The following is a 27,777-nucleotide window of genomic DNA, read 5'->3' as shown; positions in this document are numbered from 1 at the left end:
TAAAATAAGGGCCCATGGTATCCGAGGCAAGGTACTAACATGGATTGACGATTGGCTGTCAGGCAGAAGGCGGAAGGTTGGGATAAAAGGTTATTTTTCGGAATGGCAACCGGTGACGAGTGGTGTCCCGCAGGGTTCAGTGTTGAGTCCACAGCTGTTCTCGTTATATATTAACGATCTAGATGACGGGACTGGGGGCATTCTGGCTAAGTTTGCCGATGATACAAAGATAGGTGGAGGGGCAGGTAGTATTGAGGAGGTGGGGAGGCTGCAGAAAGATTTAGACAGTTTAGGAGAGTGGTCCAAGAAATGGCTGATGAAATTCAACGTGGGCAAGTGCGAGGTCTTGCACTTTGGAAAAAAGAATAGAGGCATGAACTATTTTCTAAATGGTGACAAAATTCATAATGCTGAATTGCAAAGGGACTTGGGAGTCCTAGTCCAGGATTCTCTAAAGGTAAACTTGCAGGTTGAGTCCGTAATTAAGAAAGCAAATGCAATGTTGTCATTTATCTCAAGAGGCTTGGAATATAAAAGCAGGGATGTACGTCTGAAGCTTTATAAAGCATTAGTTAGGCCCCATTTAGAATACTGTGAGCAATTTTGGGCCCCACACCTCAGGAAGGACACACTGGCAGTGGAGCGGGATCAGCGGAGATTCACACGGATGATCCCAGGAATGGTAGGCCTAACATACGATGAACGTCTGAGGATCCTGGGATTATATTCATTGGAGTTTAGGAGGTTGAGGGGAGATCTAATAGAAACTTACAAGATAATGAATGGCTTAGATAGGGTGGCCGTAGGGAAGTTGTTTCCATTAGCAGGGGAGATTAGGACCCGGGGGCACAGCCTTAGAATAAAAGGGAGTCACTTTAGAACAGAAATAAAGAGACATTTCTTCAGCCAGAGAGTGGTGGGTCTGTGGAATTCATTGCCACAGAGGGCGGTGGAGGCCAGGACGTTGAGTGTCTTTAAGACAGAAGTTGATAAATTCTTGATTTTTCGAGGAATTAAGGGCTATGGAGAGAGCGGGTAAATGGAGTTGAAATCAGCCATGATTGAATGGTGGAGTGGACTCGATGGGCCGAATGGCCTTACTTCTGCTCCTGTGTCTTATGGTCTTATTTACATGGTAAAGGAGGCCCAAGAGTTGTCCTGCATCACAGCTTGGCATGGCAACTGCTCGGTCCAGATCGCAAGAAACTGCAGTGTGGTGAACTCGGCCCAACACATCACACAAGCTTTCCACCCCCACATTGATTCTGTCCACACCTCCCGCTGCCTCAGGAAGGCAGACAGCATTATCAGAGACTCGTCCCACCCAGGCAATTCCTTCTTCTAGATCCTTCCATCAGACAGAAGTCTGAAGACCCACACATCCAGACATAGAGCAGCTTGTTCCCCACAGCTACAAGACTCCTCAACCACTCCCCCTCAGAGTGATCTGTTCCCTATAAAAACACTATTCACGACGCCCTATGCTGCTCTTGCTCATGTATTTGCTTTGTTTGCCCCCTTGTCCTGCACTGTAACTAATCACTGTATGTCGATGTACCATTTGTCAATCGGGTCTGTTGATTAGTCTTTTGTCTACTATGTACGTACTGTGTTCGTTCCCTCAGCCGCAGAAAAATACTTTTCACTGTACTTCGGTACATGTGACAATAAATCAAATCAAACCAAAAATATTCCCTTGTAACATTCAATATATAAAATATTTGACTTACACTCTGTCTGTTCTACCCACCAACAGTGTGTACACAGTTCCCTTGGATCTTAGGCTGCTCCCAGACACTCCATGCTGGTCCCAACATATAAACACAAAACTTCTGTCAATATCCCCTCCCTTGACAGACAGAAGCCTGTTCCCCTAATCCTAACTACCATTGCCCACTCAGGTCGCGCTCATCAAACTTCCTCCCCCAACTCAGTCAGAAGCCTTTCTCTCAACCCCCCTCCCCATCTCACTCACAGGTTCCTGTCTTCAGACCTCCTTACCCCACTCCAACTACCCTGCTCACTCACAATCTAGTTTCCCCAACCTCCCCTCCCCATGCTCAGTCCCTGCGGCTGTGATAATTTAGATCCAAAACATTAATTGTTTCTCTCCACAGAAGCTGACAGACCTGAACATTTGTCCACATTTTTATGTCTTTACTCCCGATTTCCAGCATCCGCAGTATTTTGCTCTAATTTGAACCTTCTGACCGAAAGGCCACCCAGTCAGCTCAGTGGAATGTCCTCCAGCTGTTTTGTTTGGATTGTTCTCACCATCCGGGTCACTGGGACCCTGAGGCCCCGCCCACACGTTGGGCAGAATGTGCGCATGCGCTCCGCTGCCCGCTGAAACAAGATGGCGGCCATTAACTCGGGCCTTTTCCCAGGAAAAGGCCCTGAAGCAGAAAGCAGGGGACCGGCAGGCTCCTGTCAGAGCTTGCAGCCTGCACCAGGTGTTTATGAAGCTCAACGCACCCCAACCCCCGGCTCCATTCCTCCCCCCTGCCCCAGTGACCTTCACCTGCCGAAAAAACCTCTCCCGCACTCGCAGGACTCCGAGCAAAGTGACACTGCGCATGCTCTATATACAACTCTGCGCCTGCGTACTGGGCTCCTGTGGGGTGAACAGGCTGATTCACAAACGCTGGTTTTGTTGGGTAATAACAGCACCATTGAAACTCCGAATAGGCAGTGGAAAATATATTTTGCTACCGAGTTGAAATGAAACACAAATTCGGGTAAATGGGTGTTGTGTTATGTTCTATTTGCCAAAGTGATTTAAATGGCTGTTCTAAACAAAAGCACATTGCTGCGGATCCTGGAATCTGAAACTAAAAGGGAAAATGTTGGAAAATCTCAGCAGGTCTGGCAGCATGTGTAAGGAGAAAAAAGAGCTGATGTTTCGAGCCTAGATGACCCTTTGTCAAAGCTAAAAGGCGTAGAAAGTGGGAGATATTTATACTGTAGGGTGAGGGAATGAAAGAACATAAGAACATAAGAACTAGGAGCAGGAGTAGGCCATCTGGCCCCTCGGGCCTGCTCCACCATTCAATGAGATCATGGCTGATCTTTTGTGGACTCAGCTCCACTTTCCGGCCCGAACACCATAACCCTTAATCCCTTTATTCTTCAAAAAACTATCTATCTTTATCTTAAAAACATTTAATGAAGGAGCCTCTACTGCTTCACTGGGCAAGGAATTCCATAGATTCACAACCCTTTGGGTGAAGAAGTTCCTCCTAAACTCAGTCCTAAATCTACTTCCCCTTATTTTGAGGCTATGCCCCCTAGTTCTGCTTTCACCCGCCAGTGGAAACAACCTGCCCGCATCTATCCTATCTATTCCCTTCATAATCTTATATGTTTCTATAAGATCCCCCCTCATCCTTCTAAATTCCAACGAGTCCAGTCCCAGTCTACGCAACCTCTCCTCATAATCCAACCCCTTCAGCTCTGGGATTAACCTAGTGAATCTCCTCCGCACACCCTCCAGTGCCAGTACGTCCTTTCTCAAGTAAGGAGACCAAAACTGAACACAATATTCCAGGTGTGGCCTCACTAACACCTTATATAATTGCAGCAGAACCTCCCTAGTCTTAAACTCCATCCCTCTAGCAGTGAAGGACAAAATTGCATTTGCCTTCTTAATCACCTGTTGCACCTGAAAACCAACTTTTTGCGACTCATGCACTAGCACACCCAGGTCTCTCTGCACAGCAGCATGTTTTAATATTTTATCATTTAAATAATAATCCCTTTTGCTGTTATTCCTACCAAAATGGATAACCTCACATTTGTCAACATTGTATTCCATCTGCCAGACCCTAGCTCATTCACTTAGCCTATCCAAATCCCTCTGCAGACTTCCAGTATCCTCTGCACTTTTTGCTTTACCACTTATCTTAGTGTCGTCTGCAAACTTGGACACATTGCCCTTGGTCCCCAACTCCAAATCATCTATGTAAATTGTGAACAGTTGTGGGCCCAACACTGATCCCTGAGGGACACCACTAGCTACTGATTGCCAACCAGAGAAACACCCATTAATCCCCACTCTTTGCTTTCTATTAATTAACCAATCCTCTATCCATGCTACTACTTTCCCCTTAATGCCATGCATCTTTATCTTATGCAACAACCTTTTGTGTGGCACCTTGTCAAAGGCTTTCTGGAAATCCAGATGAGTCATAGCCACAGAAACCAAGGGAAAAGAGTGCTAAAATGTTAAGGTGAGGTGGATTGGTTATGCTCATTGCCCCTTCGTGTCCAAAAGGTTAGTCGGGTTATGGGGATAGGTTGGAGGCATGGGCTTAATTAGGGTGCTCTTTTCAAGGGCTGGTGCAGACTCGATGGGCTAAATCGCCTTCTTCTGCACTGCAAATTCTATGATAATGGCAGTCCCCAGAGAGAACAAAAGGCCAAATAGCAGAGAAACTAAAATCAGAGGGTAAGCTGTGACAGATGTAGATGTTGGGGGAGGGGAGACATGGCTGGGAGAAAGGTAAAATGAGATGAAGGGGGGAAGGATTGGATTGGATTAGTTTATTGTCACGTGTACCGAGGTACAGTGAAATGTATTTTTCTGCGAGCAGCTTAACAGATCATTAAGTACATGAAAAGAAAAGGAAATAAAAGAAAATACATAATAGGGCAACACAAGGTGCACAATATAACTTGCATCGGATGAAGCATACAAGGGTGTAGTGTTACTGAGGTCAGTCCAGAAGAGGGTCATTTAGGAGTCTGGTAACAGCGGGAAAGGGAGGATCAGATGGGAAAGAGTGGGGTGTGGGGGGAAATATATATAAAGAAAGACAAAGAAATAAAAGGTAAAAGACAGTTAAAATGAAATGGAATGAAAATAAAGGGCTCGAGGTGGGCTCAAGCTAATCATCTGAAGTTGTTGAATTCGATTTTCAGACTGGAAGGCTGTATCGTGCCTAACCGGAAGATGAGATGCTGTTCCTCCAGTTTGCGTTAAGCTGCACTGGAACATTGCAGCAGGCCAAGGAGAGACATGTGGGCATGGGAACAGGGTCTTGTGTTAAAATGGCAAGCAACGGAAAGGTCAGGGACCAGAAAGCGCACAGACCGAAGATCTACGTTTGGTCTCTCTGATATAGCGGAGACCACATTGGGAGTAGTGAATGCAATAGACCAAATTGAAAGAGGTGCAAGTGAAACGCTGCTTAACCTGGAATCAGTGTTTTGGGTCTGAGATGTTAAGCATGGAAGAGATAAAGGGCAGGTGTTGCACCTTCTGCAATTGCATGGTAAGGTGCCATGGGTGATGGGAGAGGTGTTGGGTATGATGGAGGAGTGGACTAGATTATCTCGGAGGGAATGGTCTTTGTGGAATGCTAACAGAGGGAGTGAAGGGAAGATGTGTTTGGTGGTGACATCACGCTGGAGTTGGCGAAGATAGCAGAGGATTATCTTTACATACGGTGGCTGGTGGGGTGAAATGTGAGAATGAGGGGGATTCTATCCTTGTTCTTGGAGGGAGGGGACGGGGCGAGGGTAGTGTTGTGGGAGATGGACCGCACACTGTCGAGGGGACCTGTCAACAGATGTAGGTGATAAATGATGGTTGAGGAAGAAGAAACACATTTGAAGCACCACTTTGGTAAGTGGCATTATCGGAACAAATGCGAAAGAGACAGAGGAGCTGAGAGAAAGGAAGGGAGTGCTTACAGGTTGTAGGGTGTGAAGATAGCTTTGGGAGTCAGTGGGATTGTAATAGATATTAGTAGATAGTCTATTGCCAGAAATGCAGCCAGCAAGGTCAAGGAAGGGAAGGGAGGGGAGGAGTCTGAGATGGACCAGGTGAAAGTGATGAAGGGGTGGAAACTGGAAGAAAAGTTGATGAATTTTTCCAGGTCCGGACGACAGCATGAAGCAGCACCAAAATAGTCATCTATGTACCAGTACATGAGTTGTGGGAGGGGACCCGGGTAGGCCTGGAACAAGGAATGTTCCACATACCCAATTAAAAAGGCAAGCATAGCTAGGACCCATACAGGGTACCTATTGCTACCTTGGAGTTGGAGAAAGTGGGATGAATTAAAGGAGAAGTTTTTGAACGAGTTCAGCCAGGCGGAGGAGAGTGGTGGTGGATGGGAATTGTCCAGGCCTCTTTTATTCAATACGAAATCTTACAACACCAGGTCAAAGTCCAACAGGTTTGCTTCGATGTCACTGGCTTTCTGAGCGCTGCTCCTTCCTCAGGTGAATGAAGAGGTCTGTTCCAGAAACACATATATAGACAAATTCAAAGATGCCAAACAATGCTAGGAATGCGAGCATTAGCAGGTGATTAAATCTTTACAGATCCAGAGATGGGGTAACCCCAGGTTAAAGAGGTGTGAATTGTCTCAAGCCAGGACAGTTGGTAGGATTTTGCAGGCCAGATGGTGGGGGATGAATGTAATGTGACATGAATCCCAGGTCCCGGTTGAGGCCGCACTCATGTGTGCGGAACTTGGCTATAAGTTTCTGCTTGGCGATTCTGCGTTGTCGCGGGTCCTGAAGGCCGCCTTGGAGAACGCTTACCCGGAGATCAGAGGCTCAATGCCCTTGACTGCTGAAGTGTTCCCCGACTGGAAGGGAACATTCCTGCCTGGTGATTGTTGCGCGATGTCCGTTCATTCGTTGTCGCAGCATCTGCATGGTCTCGCCAATGTACCACGCTTCGGGACATCCTTTCCTGCAGCATATGAGGTAGACAACGTTGGCCGAGTCGCACGAGTATGTACCGCGTACCTGGTGGGTGGTGTTCTCACGTGTAATAGTGGTATCCATGTCGATGATCTGGCACGTCTTGCAGAGATTGCCATGACAGGGTTGAGTGGTGTCGTGGTCACTGTTCTGAAGACTGGGTAGTTTGCTGCAAACAATGGTTCGTTTGAGGTTGCGCGGTTGTTTGAAGGCAAGTAGTGGGGGTGTGGGGATGACCTTGGCAAGATGTTCATCGTCATCAATGACGTGTTGAAGGCTGTGAAGAAAATGACGTAGTTTCTCCGCTCCGGGGAAGTACTGGACGACGAAGGGTATTCTGTCGGTTGTAAGTATTATATCATATTTTATTCAAGTATTTATATCAAGTATTCCATATTCTTTATTTAACCACCCTATCTACCTGTCCACCAATGGCCCCTCTGATCCTCTGCCCTTCCTCAGGTCCGACCATTAATTGTTTATTCCCTTGCCTTGTTTGCAGATTCTTTACCTAGCGTGAAACCACAGGCTGACCTTGTGCTGTGTAAAACCTGACATTCCACAGGCCCCACTTTCCTGGAACAACATGAAGAATCTGCTGCTTTCCAGATCCCTTCATTTCCTGTCATCTGTTTAAAGCCACAGAAAGGTCCAGTTTTCTCCTGGTGTTTGAGACAAATCAGCTTTCAAAATGCTGCAGAGTTTCAGCCAATGAGGGAGGTCCGGGCTCAGCCCCACCCCTCATTCAGTCCGATTGGTTGGAGGACCAGCTGCTCCCACTCGGTCCTCCAGTCCTACCTCCTGTTCCTATTGGTCTGTAGCTGCCGTCAATCACTCCCCGGGGCATGGTGAGTGGAGCATGCGCAGTATTGAGAGTAACTCCGGTTCAGGTGATCGTTTGGAAATTCTCATCCATTCAAACACCGCTGGGTAGGTCAGGAGGGAGGGAGCCGGCGGGTGGCTTTATAAACACACCGTGCAGGCCCCAAGCCCCGAATAAGAACCTCGGATACGACAATTGACGGCAAAAGTTGCTCGGGATTTTATCCCAGACAGGCGCAGATTAACCGCCCACTGAGGCTCTGTCCCGCCTCCCATTCACTCTGATTGGTTGGATGACCACCTGCTCTCGTGCGGTCCTCCAGCCCCCTCTTCCTATTGGTCCGAACCTGCCGTCAATCACTCCCCGGGCATTGTGAGCTGGAGCAAACCCTTCACCATCATTGTCAGCTCCCTGGTTTGCAGCTGCGGAGCTTCTCCCTCCCTCCCGGGAACAGGCCCAGGTTAACGGGCACCATCCTGCTTCAGACACTGGAGGATGGTTCACATCAGAGGATGGGGGAGGGAGGATAATAAATAAGAGCTTACACTTTGCACTCAAATCAATGAGGACCCTGATCTCTGGCAAGGAAGGAAACCCTGGCAGGTGGGTGGGGAGGATTCACAAACACCCGCTGGAGGCTCCAAACCCCCAATAAGACCCATTGATTGTATTGTTAGTCTGCAGACAAGAGCTGGAGAACTGAACCCAGGCAGAGGAGAGGGAGGGAGAAAACTGGCAGTGGAGGAAAGAAATGGTGAGATGGGTTTGGATTTCAGCCCAGGAAGAAGGGAGAGTGTGTGGGGCGGGGATTGAAAGCTTTGGGGGAACAAGAGAGGAAAAAGTGTTCCAGATAAACTCGAATTGTCTCTTTGAGAATTTCTATCCTGGACTGACATTGATGACTTTTGTAAACTCCTTTTAGTAGGGGTTAGAAGTGGAGACTTTGCACATAACAAACTGAATCCAAGCTGAAGAGACAAAAGGACATTCGCACAATAGGAATCAAGAAGCAGCAATTGGACATTCAGCCCCGTGAGCCTGTTCCACCATTTAATAACGTCACGGCTGATCTGATAGTGACCTCAAATCTGCATCCCACCTACACCTGAGAACCTGTCAATAACCATGGAGAAACCATGGAAATGTGGGGACTGTGGGATGGGATTCAATTACCCATCTGAATTGGAAACTCATCGACGTATTCACACTGGGGAGAGGCCATTCACCTGCTCCGTGTGTGGGAAGGGATTCACTCAGTTATCACACCTCATCACACACCAGCATGTTCACACTACTGGTGAATGGCCTTTCACCTGTCTGGAATGTGGGAAGGGATTTAATACTTTATCAAACCTCTGGACTCACTATCAGGTCCACTCTGACCAGAGACCATTTGATGTGCTGACTGTGAAAATAATTTTAAAAGCAGAAATAATTTACTGTTACACCAACGCACTCACACTGGGGAGAGGCCATTCACCTGCTCCATGTGTGGGAAAGAATTCACTCAGTCATCGAGCCTGCGGACACACCAACATCTTCACACTGATCAGAGATCTTTTAATTGTCCTGAGTGTGAGAAGAGCTTTAAAAGTAAAAGTTATTTATTGATACATCAACGCACTCACACTGAGGAGAGGCCATTCACCTGCTCCGTGTGTGGGAAGAGATTCACTTGTGCATCGAACCTCCAGACACACCAATTTGTTCACACTGATCAGAGACCTTTTAATTGTTCTGAATGTGTGAAAACATTTAAAAGTAAAAGGGATCTTCTGAAACACCAACGCATTCACACTGGAGAGAGGCCATTCACCTGCCGTGTGTGTGGGCAGCAATTCATTGATTCATCCGACCTTCTGATACACCAGCGGGTTCACACTGGACAGAGACCGTACACTTGCCCCGTGTCTGACAAGAAACTCACTCAGTCATCCCACCTGACTACACACCAACTTATTCAAATTGATCAGAGACCTTTCAAATCCTCTGATTGCGAGAAGGGATTTAAAAGTAAATGGAATTTGCTGAAACACCAGCGAGTTCACAGTGGGGAGAGGCCATACACCTGCTCTGTGTGTGGGAGGGGATTTGCTCAGTCAAACAACCTGCTGCGACAGCAGCAAGTTCACAGGCGACAACAGGGGATGGATTCTGCTGTTATTGCTGCTGTGAATCACATCCAGGTTAGAATGATGTCTCGGTGCCTGTTTCCAGTGGGGCTTCACAGTTTTCTGGTATATATGAATAATTATGAAATTTGCAGATGATACAACAATTGTACGTATGGTTGACATTGAGGGAGAAAGCCGTGGACAGCAGGAAGATATCAGTGGACTGGTCATATGGGCAAAACAATTACAAATGGAATTCAATTAAAAAATTTTTTTTTAGAGTACCCAATTTTTTTCCAATTAAGGGGCAATTTAGCGTGACCAATCCACCTACCCTGCACATCTTTTAACTTAGGGTGAGACCCACGCAGACGTGGGGAGAATGTGCAAACTCCACATGGACAGTGACCCAGGGCCAGCATCAAACCTGGGACCTCAGCGTCAAGAGACATCAATGCTAATCACTGCGCCAACCTGCCGCTCCGGAATTCAATTTAATAATAATCTTTATTATTGTCATAAGTAGGCTAACGTTAACACTGCAATGAAGTGACTGTGAAAATCCCCTAGTCGCCACATTCCGGTGCCTGTTCAGGTACAGAGATGGAGAGTTCAGAATGTCCAATTTACCTAACAAGCATGTTTTTCAGGAATTATGGGAGGAAACCGGAGCACCGGAGGAAACCCAGGCAGCCATGGAGAGAATGTGCAGACTCCGCACAGACCAGTGACCAAACCTGGGAATCAAACCTGGGACCCTAACGCTGTGAACAATGTTAACCGCTGTGCTACAAACAGTGAGAGATAATGAATTTCAGAGTGAAAACAAGACAAGGAAATGAACTATAAATAGAATGATACTGAGAACGTCGAGCAACAGAGAGGCATTGGAGTCCCTATCCACAGGTAGCTGGAGAGATCGATCAGGCAGCCAAGAATCCTTTCTTGGATGAGGCCTGGAATATAAGAGCAAGGAGATTATGTGAGAAGCGTTCTGGTCACTGTATTAATGAACTGTAAGTCATGATTCATTAATTAGTATAAACCTGAAGTCAATTTGATCATTTATATAATTGCAGTCAGTGTTCTGTTGATCAAATCTACAGGGGCTGGTTTCGCGCACTGGGCTAAATCGCTGGCTTTGAAAGCAGACCAAGGCAGGACAGCAGCACGGTTCAATTCCCATACCAGCCTCCCCGAACAGGCGCCGGAATGTGGCGACTAGGGGCTTTTCACAATAACTTAATTGAAGCCTACTCGTGCCAATAAGTGATTTTCATTTCATTTCAAATCGAGAGGATAAAGTTGAAGCTGAATGACAAGCGATTGTAACAGTGAAAAAGTCTGAATTCTTCAGTAAGTTAAAATCCAAGCTGTTTAGGTAATAAGAATGAAGAAAATCATTTCAGTTAATTCCTGATAAAAATAACATGAATTCATGCAAATGGAACGAGCTGATCCGTGTGTGGCTGTTGTATCTTTATTTATTTTAACCTCCAGTTTATTGTTGCTTCAGTCAGTTAATGATGGAATAAATAAAGGCAATGACAGGGCATCCCAGTCCTGTGGAGAGCACATCCTGGTCACTGCATTCGTCAATTATAAAGTGAGACGATTCATTATTATCACAAAACTGAAATCAATCTGATCATCGTTCATAGAATCGTGGTCCATTGATCAAATCCAGGGGATAAAGATGAAGTTGGCATTGTAAGAGTGAAGACGTCTGAATTTTTCAGTCAATTAACCATTTGAGAGGTTTAGATATTAATAATCAACAAAAACTTGTGGCACGATGGCACACTGGTTAGCACTGCTGCCTGAAGGCGCTGAGGACCTGGTTTCGATCCGGGCCACGGATCACTGTGCATGTGGAGTTTGTACATTCTCCCTGTGTCTGCTTGTGTCTTACCCCCACAACCCAAAGATGCGCAGGGGAGGTGAATTGGCTATGCTGTTTTTTAAAATAAATTTAGAAAACCCAATTCATTTTTTCCAATTATGGGGCAATTTAGCGTGTTCAATCCACCGACCTTGCACATCTTTTGGGTTGTGGGGGTGAAACCCACGCAAACACGGGGAGAATGTGCAAGCTCCACACGGACAGTGACCCAGAGCTGGGATCAAACCTGGGATCTCAGCGCCTTGAGACTGCAGTGCTACCACTGTTCCACCGTGCTGCCCTTTGAATTGGCTATGCTAAATTGTCCCTTAATTGGAAAAAAAAGAATTGGGTACTTTAAATTTATTTTTAAAAAACGATTATCAAAAACATTTCAGTTAATTCCTGATAAAAGGTGACTTCAGTTCAATGGAAGAAACTGATTGGTGAGAAGCTGATGAATCTTTATTTATTTTAATCTTAAGTTTAATTTGCTTAAGTCAACTAATCAAATAACTAAAGACATGGCCGGGATTCCAGTCCTGCTCCACGTGGGGAAACCAGGATTCTTCTCATGTCCAGAACAATCACAAGTGCAGGAAGTGACATCAGCTGGAGCAGCAAGAAGCAGTGGTCGAGAGGTATGTTTGTGATTGGTGGAATATTTCCAGTGGGATTCTAGATTTCCCAGGACATGATTCCATGCTTCTTGAGTTCTATATCAATGCTTTAGACTTTAACATGGGGACAGGATTAAGTCATTTGCGGTCCTCTTTTTGACACTGAGAAAGAAAGCTACATACTTTTATTATTCATTTATGGGATGTGGGCTTCACTGGTTAGGTCAGCATTTATTGCCCATCCTTAGATGCCATTCAGAACGTGGTGGGGAGTTTCCTTCTTGAACCGCTGCAGTCCTTCAGGTGTAGGTACATTCACTGTGCTGTTAGGGAGAGAGTTCCAGGATTTTTTCCCAACGGCAGGAAGAAACGGTGATATATTTCCCAGTCAGGGTGGTGAGTGACTTGGAGCGGAGCCTCCAGGTGGTGGAGTTCCCAGTGATCTACTGCTCTTGGCCTTCTAGATGGCAGTGGTCATGAGTTTGGAAGGTGCTGACTAAGGAACATTGATGAGTTACTGCAGTGCATCTTGTAGATGGTGCACACGGCTGCCACTGTTCGTAGGTGATGGACGGTTGAATGTTTGTGGAAGGGGGAGCAATCAAGCGGGCTGCTTTGTCCTGGATGCTGTTGAGCTTTTAAAAAAATATATATTTTATTGAAATTTTTTGATCACAATTTTTCCCTTTACAAATCAAACATAAAAACAAAAAGAAAAATTTAACGGTACATGTAACATGTTAACCACAGTCTAATAAAAGGTAACTAACCAACATGATGAACTAATCAATTAACATAAAATGAAACTTTCCCCTCCCCCTTCCCCCCCGCCCCCCCCCCCCCCCCCCTCGGTTGCTACTGCTGGTCATCCATCTTCCCTCTAACGTTCCGCTAGGTAGTCGAGGAATGGCTGCCACCGCCTGGTGAACCCTTGAGCCGATCCTCTCAGCGCAAACTTCATCTGCTCCAGTTTTATGAACCCCGCCATATCGTTTATCCAGGCCTCCAGTCCGGGGGGTTCGCTTCCTTCCACATGAGTAAAATCCTACGCCGGGCTACTAGGGACGCAAAGGCCACGACGTCGGCCTCTTTCGCCTCCTGCACTCCCGGCTCATCCGCAACTCCAAATAAAGCTAACCCCCAGCCTGGTTTGACCCGGACCTTCACCACCTTTGAAATCACTCCCGTCACTCCCCTCCAATACCCCTCCAGTGCCGGGCACAACCAAAACATATGTGTGTGGTTTGCCGGGCTTCCGCCGCACCTCCCACACTTGTCCTCCACTCCGAAGAACCTGCTCAACCTTTCTCCCGTTATGTGTGCTCTATGTAGCACCTTAAATTGAATCAGGCTAAGCCTGGCGCACGAGGAAGAGGAATTTACCCTGCTTAGGGCATCAGCCCACAGACCCTCCTGTATCTCCTCCCCGAGCTCTTCTTCCCACTTTCCTTTTAGTTCGCCCACCAGCTCCTCCCCCTCTTCTCTCATCTCTCGGTATATCTCTGACACCTTGCCCTCCCCGACCCACACCCCCGAGAGCATTCTATCCTGGATCCCCTGTGTCGGGAGCAATGGAAATTCCCTCACCTGTTGTCTTGTGAACGCCCTCACCTGCATATACCTAAAGAAATTTCCCCGGGGCAGCTTATACTTTTCCTCCAACGCTCCCAAGCTCGCAAACGTCCCATCGAGAAATAAATCTCCCACCCTCCTAATTCCCAACTGGTGCCAGCTCTGGAATCCTCCATCTATCCTCCCTGGGGCAAACCTATGGTTGTTCCTGATTGGGGACCCCACCAGGGCTCCCAGCACACCTCTCTGTCGCCTCCATTGTCCCCAGATATTTAATGTTGGCGCCACCACTGGGTTTGTGGTAAATTGTTTTGGTGAGAGCGGTAGTGGCGCCATCACCAGCGCCTCTAGACTCGTCCCTTTACAGGACTTTCTCTCTAGTCTTTTCCACGCCGCTCCCTCTCCCTCTATCATCCATTTACGTATCATCCCCACATTGGCGGCTCAATAGTAGTCGCCCAAATTGGGCAGCTCCAGCCCCCCTCTGTCTCTGCTACGTTGTAAGAACCCCCTCCTTACCCTCGGGACTTTCCCTGCCCACACGAAGCTCGTGATGCTCCTGTCTTTTTTTAAAGAAGGCCTTAGTGATCAATATAGGGAGTCATTGGAATACAAATAGGAACCTCGGGAGGACCATCATCTTAATTGCCTGCACTCTGCCCGCCAGTGACAGTGGCTGCATGTCCCACCTCTTGAAGTCCTCTTCCATTTGTTCTACCAGTCGTGTCAGATTAAGTCTGTGTAAGGTTCCCCAGCTCCTGGCTATCTGAATCCCCAGGTATCGGAAGTTTCTTTCCACTCTCCTTAGCGGTAGGCCATCTATCCCTCTACTCTGGTCCCCAGGGTGTATCACAAAAAGCTCACTCTTTCCCATGTTAAGCCTATATCCCGAGAAATCTCCGAACTCCCTCAATATCTGCATGACCTCTGTCACCCCCCCCACTGGGTCCGTCACATACAACAGTAGGTCATCCGCGTAGAGTGACACTCGGTGTTCTTCTCCCCCTCTAATCACCCCTCTCCATTTCCTGGAGTCTCTCAGCGCCATGGCCAGTGGTTCAATTGCCAACGCGAACAGTAATGGAGATAGCGGGCATCCCTGTCTTGTTCCCCTGTATAGTCGGAAATACTCCGATCTTTGCCGACCCGTGACCACACTTGCCGTTGGGGCCCCATAAAGGAGTTTGACCCAGCTAATAAACCCGTTTCCGAACCCGAACCTCCTTAGCACCTCCCATAGGTACTCTCACTCCACCCTGTCAAATGCCTTCTCTGCATCCATTGCCGCCACTATCTCTGCCTCCCCCTCTACTGGGGGCATCATTATCACCCCTAATAGCCGTCACACGTTGACATTTTGTTGTCTCCCCTTTACGAATCCTGTCTGGTCTTCGTGCACCACCCCCGGGACACAGTCCTCTATCCTCGATGCCAGCACCTTTGCTAGCAATTTGGCGTCCACATTTAATAGTGAAATAGGCCTATAGGACCCGCACTGCAGCGGATCTTTATCCCGCTTCAAAATTAGCGATATCGTCGCCTCCGACATTGTCGGGGGTAGAGTCCCCCCTTCCCTGGCCTCGTTAAAAGTCCTCACCAACAGCGGGGCCAGCAGGTCCACATATTTTCTATAAAATTCCACCGGGAACCCATCTGGTCCCGGAGCCTTCCCTGCCTGCATATTCCCCAGCCCCTTAGTAACCTCGTCCACCCCAATTGGTGCCCCCAGGCCTTCCGCCTCCTGCTCCTCCACCCTCGGGAACCTGAATTGGTCCAGGAACTGCCGCATCTCCTCTTTTCCCTCCGGGGGTTGGGACCTATAAAGTCTTTTGTAAAAGGTCTTAAACACCCCGTTTATCTTCCCTGCTCTCCGCACTGTAGCTCCCTTTTCATCTCTAATTCCCCCTATCTCCCTCGCCGCTGTCCTCTTTCGCAGCTGATGGGCCAATAGGCGACTAGCCTTTTCCCCATATTCATACCTCACCCCCTGTGCCTTCCTCCACAGCACCTCCGCCCTCCTGGTGGTCAGAAGGTCGAACTCCGTCTGGAGTCGTCGTCTCTCCCTGTACAGTCCCTCCTCCGGGGTCTCCGCAAATTCCCTGTCCACCCTGAAGATCTCCCCCAGTAGTCTTTCCCTTTCCTTGGCCTCTGTTTTCACTTTGTGGGCCCTGATGGAGATCAGCTCTCCTCTGACCACCGCCTTTAGTGCTTCCCATACCACTCCCACTCGGACCTCCCCGTCGTCATTGGCCTCCAGGTACCTCTCGATACATCCCCGCACTCTTCCACAGACTCCCTCATCCGCCAACAATCCCACATCTAATCGCCAGAGTGCTCGCTGCTCCCTCTCCTCTCCTAGTTCCAGGTCCACCCAATGTGGGGCATGGTCCGAGATAGCTATGGCTGAATACTCAGTTTCTTCCACCCTCGAGATCAACGACCTTCCCAAAACAAAGAAATATATCCGGGAGTACACCTTATGAACATGGGAGAAGAAGGAGAACTCCCTGGCCCTTGGTCTAAGAAATCGCCATGGATCCACTCCCCCCATTTGGTCCATAAACCCCTTAAGCACCTTGGCCGCTGCCGGCCTTCTTCCGGTCTTAGATCTGGATCTATCTAACCCTGGGTCCAGCACGGTGTTGAAGTCTCCCCCCCATTATCAAGTTTCCTACCTCCAGGTCCGGTATACGTCCCAGCATTCGCCTCATAAATCCCGCATCGTCCCAATTCGGGGCATATACGTTAACCAACACAACCTCCATTCCCTCCAGCCTGCCACTCACCATTACATATCTGCCTCCACTATCTGCTACAGTGCTCCTTGCTTCGAATGATACCCGTTTCCCCACCAGTATGGCCACCCCTCTATTCTTTGCATCTGTCCCACCCAACCTTTCCTTAACCTAACTTGGTCCGCCATCTTCAGGTGCGTCTCCTGGAGCATAGCCACGTCTGGCCTCAGTCCTTTCAAGTGCGCGAGCACTCGGGCCTTTTATTTTTATTTTTATTAAATATTTTATTGAAAATTTTTGGTCAACCAACACAGTACATTGTGCATCCTTTACACAACATTGTAACAATACAGATAATAATGACCTATTTTATAAACAAAAAATGAATAAATAATAAATAACAAAAATGAAAACTAGCCCTAATTGGCAACTGCCTTATCACAAGTAACACTCTCCAAAAATATAATTTAACAGTCCAATTTATATAATTATCTGTAGCAACGGCCTATACATATTATACAGTATATATTAACAACCCTGAGAGTCCTTCTGGTTCCTCCCCCCCCCCGCACCCCCCCCCCCCCGCACCCCCCCCCCCCCCCTTGTTACCTTCCTCAACGGTAGGTCCTCTATTTCTCTACTCTGCTCCCCTGGATGCACCACAAACAACTCACTTTTCCCCATGTTCAATTTATACCCTGAAAAATCCCCAAACTCCCCAAGTATCCGCATTATTTCTGGCATCCCCTCCGCCGGGTCCGCCACGTATAGTAGCAAATCGTCCGCATACAAAGATACCCGGTGCTCTTCTCCTCCCCTAAGTACTCCCCTCCACTTCTTGGAACCCCTCAACGCTATCGCCAGGGGCTCAATCGCCAGTGCAAACAATAATGGGGACAGAGGGCATCCCTGCCTTGTCCCTCTATGGAGCCGAAAATATGCAGATCCCCGTCCATTCGTGACCACGCTCGCCACTGGGGCCCTATACAACAGCTGCACCCATCTAACATACCCCTCTCCAAAACCAAATCTCCTCAACACCTCCCACAAATAATCCCACTCCACGCTATCAAATGCTTTCTCGGCATCCATCGCCACTACTATCTCCGTTTCTCCCTCTGGTGGGGCCATCATCATTACCCCTAACAACCTCCGTATATTCGTGTTCAGCTGTCTCCCCTTCACAAACCCAGTTTGGTCCTCGTGGACCACCCCCGGGACACATTCCTCTATTCTCATTGCCATTACCTTGGCCAGGACCTTGGCATCTACATTTAGGAGGGAAATAGGTCTATAGGACCCGCATTGTAGCGGGTCCTTTTCCTTCTTTAAGAGAAGCGATATCGTTGCTTCAGACATAGTCGGGGGCAGTTGTCCCCTTTCCTTTGCCTCATTAAAGGTCCTCGTCAGTACCAGGGCGAGCAAGTCCACATATTTTCTATAGAATTCGACTGGGAATCCATCCGGTCCCGGGGCCTTTCCCGCCTGCATGCTCCTAATTCCTTTCACCACTTCTTCTACCTCGATCTGTGCTCCCAGTCCCACCCTTTCCTGCTCTTCCACCTTGGGAAATTCCAGCCGATCCAAGAAGCCCATCATTCTCTCCCTCCCATCCGGGGGTTGAGCTTCATATAATTTTTTATAAAATGTCTTGAACACTCCATTCACTCTCTCTGCTCCCCGCTCCATCTCTCCTTCCTCATCCCTCACTCCCCCTATTTCCCTCGCTGCTCCCCTTTTCCTCAATTGGTGTGCAGCAACCTGCTCGCCTTCTCCCCATATTCGTACTGTACACCCTGTGCCTTCCTCCATTGTGCCTCTGCAGTGCCTGTAGTCAGCAAGTCAAATTCTACATGTAGCCTTTGCCTTTCCCTGTACAGTCCCTCCTCCGGTGCTTCCGCATATTGTCTGTCCACCCTCAAAAGTTCTTGCAGCAACCGCTCCCGTTCCTTACTCTCCTGCTTCCCTTTATGTGCCCTTATTGATATCAGCTCCCCTCTAACCACCGCCTTCAACGCCTCCCAGACCACTCCCACCTGGACCTCCCCATTATCATTGAGTTCCAAGTACTTTTCAATGCACCCCCTCACCCTTAGACACACCCCCTCATCTGCCATTAGTCCCATGTCCATTCTCCAGGGTGGGCGCCCTCCTGTTTCCTCCCCTATCTCCAAGTCCACCCAGTGTGGAGCGTGATCCGAAATGGCTATAGCCGTATACTCTGTTCCCCTCACCTTCGGGATCAATGCCCTACCCAGCACAAAAAAGTCTATTCGCGAGTAGACTTTATGGACATAGGAGAAAAACGAGAACTCCTTACTCCTAGGTCTGCTAAATCTCCACGGGTCTACACCTCCCATCTGCTCCATAAAATCTTTAAGTACCTTGGCTGCTGCCGGCCTCCTTCCAGTCCTGGACTTCGACCTATCCAGCCCTGGTTCCAACACCGTATTAAAATCTCCCCCCATTATCAGCTTTCCCATCGCTAGGTCCGGAATGCGTCCTAGCATCCGCCTCATAAAATTGGCATCATCCCAGTTCGGGGCATATACGTTTACCAAAACCACCGTCTCCCCCTGTAGTTTGCCACTCACCATCACGTATCTGCCCCCGTTATCCGCCACTATAGTCTTTGCCTCGAACATTACCCGCTTCCCCACTAATATAGCCACCCCCCTGTTTTTCGCATCTAGCCCCGAATGGAACACCTGCCCCACCCATCCTTTGCGTAGCCTAACCTGGTCTATCAGTTTCAGGTGCGTTTCCTGTAACATAACCACATCTGCCTTAAGTTTCTTAAGGTGTGCGAGTGCCCGTGCCCTCTTTATCGGCCCGTTCAGCCCTCTCACGTTCCACGTGATCAGCCGAGTTGGGGGGCTTCCTACCCCCCCCCCCCTTGTCGATTAGCCATCACCTTTTTCCAGCTCCTCACCCGGTTCCCACGCAGCTGTATCTCCCCCAGGCGGTGCCCCCCCCGCCCATCCTCTCCCATACCAGCTCCCCCCTCTCCCCAGCAGCAGCAACCCAGTAATTCCCCCCTCCCACCCCCCCGCTAGATCCCCCGCTAGCGTAATTACTCCCCCCATGTTGCTCCCAGAAGTCAGCAAACTCTGGCTGACCTCGGCTTCCCCCCGTGACCTCGGCTCGCACCGTGCGACGCCCCCTCCTTCCTGCTTCTCTATTCCCGCCATGATTATCATAGCGCGGGAACCAAGCCCGCGCTTCTCCCTTGGCCCCGCCCCCAATGGCCAACGCCCCATCTCCTCCACCTCCCCTCCTCCCCCCATCACCACCTGTGGGAGAGAGAAAAGTTACCACATCGCAGGATTAGTACATAAAACCCCTCTTTGCCCCCCACATTCGCCCCACCACTTTGTTCGAACGTTCTTTTTAATAACCCGCTCATTCCAGTTTTTCTTCCACAATAAAAGTCCACGCTTCATCCGCCGTCTCAAAGTAGTGGTGCCTCCCTCGATATGTGACCCACAGTCTTGCTGGTTGCAGCATTCCAAATTTTATCTTCTTTTTATGAAGCACCGCCTTGGCCCGATTAAAGCTCGCCCTCCTTCTCGCCACCTCCGCACTCCAGTCTTGATAAACGCGGATCACCACGTTCTCCCATTTACTGCTCCGAGTTTTCTTCGCCCATCTAAGGACCATTTCTCTATCCTTAAAACGGAGGAATCTCACCACTATGGCTCTGAGAATTTCTCCTGCTCTCGGTCCTCGCGCCATCACTCGGTATGCTCCCTCCACCTCCAACGGACCCGCCGGGGCCTCCGCTCCCATTAACGAGTGCAGCATCGTGCTCACATATGCCCCGACGTCCGCTCCCTCCACACCTTCAGGAAGACCAAGAATCCTCAGGTTGTTCCTCCTTGCGTTGTTTTCCAGTGCCTCCAACCTTTCCACACATCGTTTCTGATGTGCCTCCTGCGTCTCCGTCTTCACCACCAGGCCCTGTATGTCGTCCTCATTCTCGGCTGCCTTTGCCTTCACGACCCGAAGCTCCCGCTCCTGGGTCTTTTGTTCCTCCTTTAGCCCTTCGATCGCCTGTAGTATCGGGGCCAACAGCTCTTTCTTCATTTCCTTTTTGATCTCTTCCACACAGCATTTCAAGAACTCTTGTTGTTCAGGGCCCCATGTTAAACTGCCACCTTCCGACGCCATCTTGGTTTTTGCTTGCCTTCCTTGCCGCTGTTCTAAAGGATCCACTGCAATCTGGCCAATTTCTCCTCCTTTTTCCATCCGTATCCAGGGGGGATTCCCTTCTGGTTTACCGCACAGTGTTTTTAGCCGTCAAAATTGCCGTTGGGGCTCCTATCAAGAGCCCAAAAGTCCGTTTCACCGGGAGCTGCCGAAACGTGCGACTCAGCTGGTCATCGCCGCACCCGGAAGTCCGCACTCGGGCCCTTTTAATCGGTCCATTCCACGTGATCAGCCTCACTAGGGGGCTACCTGCCCCCTTCCCGTGTCGACTAGCCATCACCCTCTCTAGGCCAGTCCCACGTCCCGATTCCGCGCTCCCACTCGTTCCTCAGGTGCCTCTCCTACCCCACTCCCATTCCTCATCCTCCGCCTATGTCTCTTCTTTCCCCCCCCCCCACCGGCGCCCACATTTCTTAGTGTCTCCCCCTTCCCAATTTACATCTCTATATACATCGACAGTGACATTTCCCTGTAATATCAGTCCCTCAGTTCCGATCCAATTTCTCATCTTTAATAAAGGTCCATGCTTCTTCCGCCGTTTCGAAGTAGTGATGTCTCTCCTGGTACGTGACCCATAGTCGCGCCGGCTGCAGCATCCCGAACTTCACCTTCTTCTTGTGTAACACCTCCTTGGCTCGATTAAAACTCGCCCTCCTTCTCGCCACCTCCGCACTCCAATCCTGGTACACCCGTACCACTGCATTCTCCCATCTACTACTCCGTACCTTTTTGGCCCATCTCAGAACCACTTCTCTATCATTAAAGCGGTGAAATCGCACGATTGTCGCCCTAGGTGGTTCTCCCGCCTTTGGTCTCCTCGCCGGGACCCGATGCGCCCCCTCCACTTCTAAGGGGTCCGCAGGGGCCTCAGCTCCCATCAGCGAGCTTAGCATCGTGCTCACGTAAGCCCCGCAGTCCGCTCCTTCCACTCCCTCAGGGAGACCCAGGATCCGAAGGTTCTTCCTTCGTGCTCTGTTTTCTAGGGCCTCAATCCTTTCAATGCACTTTTTGTGGAGCGCCTCGTGCGTCTGTGTTTTGACCGCCAGGCCCAGGATCTCGTCCTCATTATCCGTCACCATCTGTTCCACCACGCGGAGCTCTGTCTCCTGGGTCCTTTGTGCCCCCTTAAGCCCCTCAATTGCCTGTAGCATCGGGGTCAGCACCTCCTTCTTTAGTAGCTCCACACACCGTCTTAAAAATTCGTCTTGATCGGGCCCCCATGTCGCCTGGGCTTTCTCCGCCACCATCTTGCTTTTTTTCCTTTCTGTCCCTATGGTCGAGGATTCCTCGCGATGTAGTCGCGGCCGCCGATACTTTCCTCTTTCGTTGTGGGGGATTCCCTATTCACTCACCCCACACCGGGTTTCGTCGTGCGAAAATTTCCCGTTGGGGCTCTTAAAAGAGCCCGAAGGTCCGTTAGAGCTGGAGCCGCCGAAACGTGCGGCTAGCAGGGCATCACCGCAACCGGAAGTCTGCTGTTGAGCTTCTTGAGTGTTGTTGGAGCTGCACTCATCCAGGCAAGTGGAGAGTATTCCATTGCACTCCTGACATGTGCATTGTAGATGGCGGCTAGGCGCTTTGGGGGGGGGGTCAAGAGATGAGTTACCCTTCGTAGGATTCCTAGTCTTTGACCTCCCCTGGTCGCCGCAGTATTAATGTGGTTCGTCCAGTTCAGTTTTTGACCAATGGCACCCCCCAGCATGTTGATTGTGGGGGATTCAGCGATGGTAATGTCATTGAATGTCAAGGGGCGATGGTTAGATCCTCTCTTGGAGGAGATGGTCATTGCCTGACACTTGTGTGGCACGAATGTAACTTGCCACTTGTCAGCTCAAGCCTGGATATTGTCTACGTCTTGCTGCATTTGGACAAAGGCTGCTTCATTATCTAAGGAGTCACAAATGGTGCTGAACTTTGTGCAGTCATCCGCAAACATCCCCACTTCTGACCTTACGATGAACGCGGGTCATTGTTGAAGCAGCTGAAGATGGTTGGGCCGAGGACACTACCCTGAGGAACTCCTGCAGTGATGTCCTGGAGCTGAAATGGTTGGTCTCCAACCACCACAACCATCTTCCTTTGTGCCAGGTACGACTCCAACCAGCGGAGAGTTTTCACACTGATTCCCATTGATTCCAGATTAGACATAGACATAGAATTTACAGTGTAGAAGGAGGCCATTCGGCCCATCGAGTCTGCACCGGCTCTTGGAAAGAGCACCCTACCCAAGTCCACACTTGCTAGGGCTATTTTAGCTAGGGCTCCTTGATGCCATACTCGGTCAAGTGATGTCGGGAAGACATCAATAGACTGATCAGCGGGCCAGAAAAGTAGCAAACTGAGGTCAATCCAGAGAACCGGGGGTAATAAATACATTTGGGGAGGACAAACACGGTAAAGGGAAAGAATATGAATGGTATGATAGTGAGGTGTAGAGGGACAGAGGGACGTTAGAGTGCATGTACACAGATCCCGAAGGTGACAGGAGAGATAGATACGGTGATTGTAAAGGCAGAGAGGATACTTTGTTATTCACGGGGACATGGAGTACCAGAGCAGGAAATATTCCCAGCAATGTCTCTTCCCAGGAAAGACCTGAAACCCCTCTCTCCACAGATGCTGCCAGAGCTGCTGAGTGTTTGCAGCATTTTCTGTTTTATTATAAGATCAGGGAGGTTATACTGGAGCTGTCCAAAACACTAGTTAAACCACAGCTGCATTACGGAGTACAGTTCTGGTCACATTACAGGAAGGAAGTGTGCATATCAGAGAGGATGCAGAGGAGATTGACGAGGATACTGACAGAAATGCAGAATTTTTACAATGAGGAAAGATCGGAGAGGCCGAGGTTGTTTTCTGTGGAACAGAGAATGCTGAGGAGAGATTAACTGAGGTGTTTTAACATTATGAGGGGCCCGGATAGAATGGATAAGAAGGATCTATTTCATTCACAGATCAATACCCAAGAGATTCAAAATAATTAGCAGAGGATTGGGAGTGGAAGGGGGATAATGGATCTCTGTGTCTATTCGGAACCCTGGATATGCGTTATCCCTTCTCAGTTCCCAAATAACAGAGGTCGAGTCTGTGCTTTTTGGCAAAGTCCAGTTGAACTTTATTTGTCAGCTGTGCCACTGGAAAACTTGTTTTAGTACATAATTTAGAATCAACAACTAGCCCTGCAGTAAGCTGGTCAGATTAATTGTCTTTAGCGAATACAAAAGGTGAGTTTTCATTCAAATCATAATACGCCAGATAAAATAACTGGGTAATTGCGATTAGCAAAGCGAACAGCAAAGGTTTCAGAAATATAGGTGGAGTGAGCAAGAAGAGAAACAGAACAGAGCAACAGAAGAACTTTTCCATTCCGGTAAGCGATTCTTAAGAGAATTGTTGTCTCAAAGTCTGGCCTTTTTACTGCTGATTGGCTTTAACTAATTTATTATTAATCAATTCGACCAAAGTGTCTGTCCATCAATTTAAGAGATATAGGTATTTGAATATGTTTATGTAATTTTCCCATTCCATCGCTTGCTAATTTTACAAATTATCGACACCTGCATCTCAACATTAATTAGAAAAAACACAGCCTTCAGGGCATTATGACATTAGACTGTCTATTACCATGGAAACAGGACTGCCTGTGCTGGAAAAGCAGCAGCACACAATGGGGTCTATTAGCTAGTTGGCATCACTGACCTTGCTTGTCTCAAGCAATTTGCAAATGTTAAAATCTAGGTGTAATGAAAGAAAATTAAAGTGTATGATCTGGATTAACCCTTAACGAGTTTCCAGCTATTGTTGCACTCAAATAATGCTTAATATGCTGAATGAGTTCTCATTTAACCTTTTTACCTTTATCATCTATAGCTAACTAGAAGCTAATTTCTGTCAGTCCCCCCTTTTGATTCGTCTAAAGATTAATAAGACAAGTCAAAATAGCGCATAGAAATTAAGGAAGAAATGCGACAGGATAGAAGTAAGCATGGGGAGAAACTCATTCAGATTGTCTTGAGTGGTTCACTTGTTTGAGAACAGCCTTCAACACTGGAGCGGGCAAAGCTTTGCAAGCGTTACAAGCATTCGGGAAGTATTTTATTCAAAAAAGTAATTATACAGTACAATAACAATTCAGTAATAATGGAGTAATAATTGTGTAATAATGCAATAATGCAGTAATAAAAGTTCAATAGTAGGATCCTTCTACAATGTCATGGGCTGTTGGTGCAGTTGGACCACTACGAACCACTTTGATTGTTGGGGCATTATGGGTAGCCATACGTTGGCCAATGCATCTGATCAGCATGATCACTACCTAAATGACAAGCCCAAAAATGAAAAATAAGAGAAGTCCCTGAATGATATTCCTGTGCCACCCACCCATCCAGAGAGCCATCCCCAGAGAGTGGTGTCAGAGGGTCGGTTAAGTTCTGAACAACGTCTTGAATATCTGCTGACAAGCTTTTGATTTCTTCTGAATTACTGGGATGTAGGTGCAACACTGCACCAATCAGGGCACAGGTGCCACCTTTTTCGGCTATCAAACAGTCAAGTGCCATCTGATTCTGTGAAGCCGCAGTTCAAATGGCTAGCATCTCAGCTGAAATGCTACTTTGGGCTCGGGCAGTGTCATTGGCTATTTTCTCTAAGGCTGCAGCCAATTTAATGTATTCTCTGGTCAATATGATGATGCCATAGGCAGGGATGAGAGCAGAAAATAATTTTGCAGCCCCTGTGATCTCGCGTTTAGACCTCGTGATGATAGTGGTAGGTTGATATTTCTCAAACTGTGGGATGAGAGGTCCATGTTTTGAGTCTGCGTTTATAGCATTGGCAAGGGAAAGGGAATGGCAGATGAAGGGGACAATGAATCCTAAATAGCACGCTCCTCTCCAGCTCACTGGGAGCCAAGGGTATGCAGTATTCGCGCAGATGTAATAGGTGCCATTATAGGTCGAATATTGGGCAACCCCTTGTGGGGACCAACGTTCTGTAAATCTGTCCCATCGGTGTGATTAGGTATCCCTTTAAAGTCGATGGGATTCCCTTCATGTCCATAGACCTTTCTTGTGTCATGAGTGCACTGTGTACTGGCACTCGCATCCAAATAATATTCACATTTACTGTATCCCGCATTCCCTGCTCTATGATTATAGCCAATTAAGCATATGGTCCCAGTATGGTGATGACCAGTTGGGAAGGTTACTTGGGCTGGTTTCTGTTTCCGATCATAGACATGTTGAAACCATCCCTTGAAAGTGTTTAATGGGTGGCCTGCAGATCGCCATCTCTGAACCTCATGGTTTATCGTTTCTTTGGTTCTGGTGTCTCCACATTGGGGAAGGGAAGAGTCGGGATTTTGGAAAATGTACCATTCTGCCATTTGGGATAAAGAAAAAGGAACAGGCTGTCGTGGGATACATGCTTGGGAATTGGTCGGGATAGAAGAACACACCCAGCACTTAGAGACGTTAAAGTCTCTGGCATAGGTATAGGACATGTAAAGGAAAGTGTTAACATTGAACTCCTGGGTAAGGCCTGCTGGGCCAAACACGTAACTGAAAATCAATATTATGGCATACATTTTTACAGATTCTGGTTTTGGTACGCGCGCTTCACATTTCATAGAATTTACAGTGCAGGAGGCGGCCATTCGGCCCATCGAGTCTGCACCGGCTCTTGGAAAGAGCACCCTACCCAAGCCCACACCTCCACCCTATCCCCATAACCCAGTAACCCCACCCAACACTAAGGGCAATTTTGGACACTAAGGGCAATTTATCCTGGCCAATCCACCTAACCCGCACATCTTTGGACTGTGGGAGGAAACCGGAGCACCCGGAGGAATCCCACGCACACACGGCGAGAACGTGCAGACTCCGCACAGGCAGTGACCCAAGCTGGGAATCGAACCTGGGACCCTGGAGCTGTGAAGCAATTGTGCGAACCACAATGCTATCGTGCTGCCCGTAGATAAGCATGACGTAAGTGTGACACGTGAATCCATGATTTCTTTCCTTGGAGTTTCACGGCTGACTGGGTTGTGAGTAATGTCTGGTAGGGGCCTTCCCACTTGGCTCCTAACGTTTCACGCTGAATTTTTTTTACGTATACGGATTCTCCGGGCATCAAGTCGTGGCCCCCCTCAGGAGGATTGTCCCACGCAGCCGACACCTGACAACATTTGTTAAGTTTTGACAATAACTAAGTAAAGCATCACTCATCAGATGAAAGTCTGGCTTTCTTAAGTCAATAGTTCCTGGCAGGGACATGGGTCTGCCAGTGATGACCTCAAATGGGCTTAGGCCTGTGGTTGTTTGGGGTTGCTCTGGTACTGCACAAAGCTAGTGGCAAGGCTTGAATCCAATTCCTGCCTTTTTGGTTGTATTTGGACAATCGTTCTTTTAAAGTCCGGTTCATGCGTTCCACTTGTCCTGATGATTCTGGATGATAAGGGCAGTGTAGATTCCAATCGATGTTCAGTAACCTGCACACCTCCTGGCAAACAGCACCTGTAAAGTGGGTTCCATTGTCTGAATCAATGCTAGCTGGTACTCTCCATCTGGGAATATCGTTTTTGCATTGGACTTTGGCTGTATGGGTGGCTGTAGCCCTGGCTGGAGCAGCCTCTTCCCATCTGGAGAACTTATCCACTATTACAAGGACGCCGGTGTATCTTTGACATGTAGGAAGGGTGTAGGAATTGACCTGTACGTTCTGGAATGGTCCTGCAGGGGCAGGAGCTTTTAGCTAGGCATTGATGTTATAGGTCGTAAGTTGTTCTTTTGACAGGTTACACAGCGGTTTGATACCAATTCTGCATGTTTTTTGAATCCTTTGCCACACCAACGTTTCTGGAATCGAGCCATCATCTATCCTGGGGCGAAATGTCCCCATGAATGGATCTGCTGGGCCAGAAATGGCATCAGTGCCTGTGGTGCAACTGGTTTATCAGTCTGAACTTGTCTCCAAATATCATCATCATACAACTGGATACCTGAGTCTAACCATGACCATTTCTCTTCTTGTGTAGAGTCATGTTGCATTTCACGTAGATCTTGTAATAAATTGGTCACTCCCAATTTGTAGATGTGTCTTGGTTCTG

The 27,777-nt window shown here is 48.3% G+C and overlaps 2 long non-coding RNA genes across 2 annotated transcripts in view; one reads left to right on the top strand and one right to left on the bottom strand.

Annotated features, from left to right (window-relative positions):
• LOC140419667 (uncharacterized) overlaps positions 1 to 11,229 on the top strand; it is a 36,548-nt gene extending 25,319 nt beyond the window's left edge. Inside the window, exon 3 of the long non-coding RNA XR_011945964.1 lies at positions 10,305 to 11,229. This is a non-coding gene — a long non-coding RNA (uncharacterized lncRNA). The remainder of the gene's footprint in view (positions 1 to 10,304) is intronic.
• On the bottom strand, positions 6,111 to 7,717 carry LOC140419669 (uncharacterized). The gene is made up of 2 exons (XR_011945966.1): positions 7,229 to 7,717; positions 6,111 to 7,054 (listed from the first exon to the last, which is right to left on the bottom strand). It is a non-coding gene; the product is annotated as an uncharacterized lncRNA (long non-coding RNA).
• Positions 11,230 to 27,777: the final 16,548 nt, after the last annotated feature.

Source organism: Scyliorhinus torazame, chromosome 5 (genome assembly GCF_047496885.1).
Source record: "Scyliorhinus torazame isolate Kashiwa2021f chromosome 5, sScyTor2.1, whole genome shotgun sequence".
NCBI classification, from domain to species: domain Eukaryota; kingdom Metazoa; phylum Chordata; class Chondrichthyes; order Carcharhiniformes; family Scyliorhinidae; genus Scyliorhinus; species Scyliorhinus torazame.
This window is presented reverse-complemented; position numbering and strand designations above follow the sequence as displayed.